General features: G+C 38.2%; 1 pseudogene; it reads right to left on the bottom strand.

The window, feature by feature from the left end:
- Positions 1-538: 538 nt before the first annotated feature.
- Positions 539-1242, bottom strand: LOC127691167 (40S ribosomal protein S4, X isoform-like; annotated as a pseudogene).
- Between the last annotated feature and the right edge of the window lie 2082 nt (positions 1243-3324).

Here is a 3324-nt window from a genome sequence, read left to right as displayed (position 1 = left end):
CTCCTCTACCCTCCTCCTTCCCCTTTATTGGGACTAGCCTCCACAGGACCATTGATGCCAAATAAGGCAATCCTCTGCTACATTTGTATGTAACAGGAGTCATGGACCCAACCATGTGTACTCATTGGTTGGTGGTTTAATTCCTGGAAGCCCTGAGAGTACTAAATTGTTCATATTTTCGTTCTTCCTATGGGGTTGCAATACCCTTCCGCTCCTTCAATCCTTCCCTATCTCTTTTTTTTTTATTCGATATAATTTATTTACATTTCAAATGACTTCCCCTTTTTTCTCCCCCTCCCCTATCCGAACCAGGACTCTGCCTCCAGTGACAATTTTGTTCCCTCTTCAGGTGTGATTGAAGAATGCACACTGGTCTTCTTTCTTGTTAAACTTCATATAGTCTGAGTTATATCGTAGGTATTCTGAGCTTTTGGGATAATATCCACTTACTAATGACATGTATGTCCTTTGGGTCTGGGTTACCTCATTCATGAGGATATTTTCTTTTTTTCTTTTTCTTTTCATCATGCTGTTTAATCTAGCATGTTGCCGAGAAAGGCTTGTACAAATACTTCTCCAGCATCCAGCATGTCCTCCTAGAGATCCACTGCTCTGTTTGGCCACTAGACTCCTGTCTCTCTTCAACAATGGTGAGGAGGATTCCTTTGCCTTGGGGAAGAGGGATCCATGGTTTGTTGCCCTTGCCAATAACAAAAATGTTGGAAAGCCAAGAGGCAAAGCTGTTGCCATTGGCATCTTTCACATCAACCATACCAAAAGAGCCAGGATGTCTCTCTCTGTTGTTGATTACACCAGTTCTTCCCAAGTTAGCACCTCCCATCACCATATACAGGTTCCCAGAAGTCAGTTATTTTGCCCATCTCCAAATCAATCTGAATGGTGTCATTCACCTTGAGGAGGGGATCAGGGTATCGAATAGTACTAGCATCTTGGGTCACCATATGTGGGATTCCTTTTGTTCCCACAAAAATATCTGCACTTTGCACAACTTGTACTTGGCCCCCTCGGGTGTAACATCATGATCAGCAAAGTAACCCTTGGTGTCATAGACCAGACAGAAGCTCTTTCCAGTCTTGTCAATGCTGATGACAACCTGAAACCTAGCAGGGTCCTGACTTTCCCATCAATCTTAATGAATCGCTGCATGCAAATCTTTTTTACTTCATCTCCAGTCAGGGCATACTTAAATCTGTTCTTTACGAAAAAATCAGAGGCCAGCATCCCCTCTTGTCAGGACCAGTGTCTGTAGAAACATCTGAATTACAGCTATGTACTTCAGATGTTTCTTGGTTGGGACCACGAGCCATGGCAATACATCGTTTTTAATAGCTGAGTAGTATCCCACTGTTTAAATGTACAAAATTTTGTGTATCCATTCTTCTGCTGAGAGACATTTGGGTTATTTTCAGCTTCTGGCTAATATAAATAAGGCTGCTATGAATATAGTGGAACACATGTCCTTGCTATATTTTTGAGATTCTTTTGGGTATTTGTCCAGTAGTGGGTATTTAGGTAGAATTGTTTCCAATTTTCTGAGGAACTGCCTAATTGATTCCCAGAATGATTGTAGCAGCTTGCAATCCTACCATCAATGGAAGAGTGTTCCTCTTTCTCCACATCCTTACAAGCATCTACACTGCCTGCGTTTTTGACCTTAACCATTCTGATTGTTGTAAGGTGGAATCTCAGGGCCGTTTTCATTTGCATTTACCTGGTGATTAAGGACTTTGAACATTTCTTTAGGTGCTTTTTAGCCATTCAAGATAACTCAATTGAGAATTCTCTGTGAGATTAGTGGGGATTTTTTCCCACAATCTGTAGGTTGCTGATTTGTCCTATTGACTTGTCTTTTGTCTTATATAAGGATTTCAGTTTCATGGGGTTCCATTTTTCCATTGTTGATCTTAGAGTCCGAGCCATTGGAGTTCTGTTTAGGAAATTTTTCCCTGTGCCAATGTGTTTGAGATTCTTTCCCACATTCTATTCTATTCAATTCAATGTATCTGGTTTTAAGTTGAGGGCTTCAATCTACTTGAACTTGAGCTTTGTGCAAGATGATAAATATGGAACTATTTTCATTGTTCTATGTACAGACTGCCAGTTAACCAGCACCACTTATTGAAGATGCTTTCTTTTTCCCATTGTATGTCTTTGGATTATTTGTTAGTAATTAAGAGTCCAATTGTACAGGTTTGTTTCTGGGTCTTCAAGTCTATTCCATTTCTGTCTCTGTACCAATACCATGCAGTTTCTATAACCATTGCTCTGCAGTACAGCTTGATTTTGTGGATGGTGATTCCCCCCAGTTCTTTTATTATTAAGAATTGTTTTGTCATCCTCAGTTTTGTTTTTTCATTTTCCAAATAAAATTGAGAATTGCACTTTCCATGTCTGTGAAGAATAGTGTTGGAATCTTCACAGGGATCTCATTGAACATGTAGATTGCTTTTGGTTCAATGGTCATTTTTACTATGTTAATCCTACTAGTCTATGAGCATGGGGGAATCATTGCATCTTCTGAGGTCTTTGATTTCTTTTTCAGGAATTTGAAGTTCTTGTTGTACAGATTTTTACTTGCTTGGAAAGAGTTATATGCCATGGTAATTTAAACTATTTGTGGCTATTGTATGTGCTGTTTTCCTAATTTTGTTCTCAGCCTGTTTATCATTTGTATAAAGGAAGCCTACCAATTTGTTTGTGTTAACTTTATATGCAGCCACATTGCTGAAGTTGTTTATCTATTTAAAAGCTATAGAAGTGCTTGGGCATAATTTTTGTGGCCACTTATGTATACTATCATATCATCTGCAAATAGGGGTACCTTGACTTCTTAGCCAATTTGTATCTCTTGATCTCCTTTTGTTTTCTTACTGCTCTAGCTAGAATTTCAAGTACTATATTAAATAGATGGGGCGAGAGTGAGCAGACTTGTCTTGCCCATGATTTGATGGGGTTGCTTCAAGTATCCCTCCCTTTAATTTGATTTTGGCTAATGGTTTGTTGTATAATGCTTTTATTATGTATAAATAAGGACTTTAGATTCCTTATCTCTCCTTACTTTCATTGTGAAGAGGTTTTCTATTTTGTCAAATGATTTCTCAAGATCTAATGTGACTTTTTTTCCTTTGAGTTTGTTTATATAGTGGATTACATGAATGGATTTTCATTATATTGAATCTTCTGAGCATCCCTGGGATGAAAGTTACTTGATCTTGATGAATGATGTTTTTGATGTGTTCATGGATTCTATTTGCCAGAATTTTATTGAGTAGTTTTGAATCAATATTCATTAGGAAAATTGGT

This window comes from Apodemus sylvaticus, chromosome 8 (genome assembly GCF_947179515.1).
Source record: "Apodemus sylvaticus chromosome 8, mApoSyl1.1, whole genome shotgun sequence".
NCBI lineage: Eukaryota > Metazoa > Chordata > Mammalia > Rodentia > Muridae > Apodemus > Apodemus sylvaticus.
Note: the sequence above shows the minus strand (reverse complement) of the source record. Positions and strands in the feature narration are given on the sequence as shown.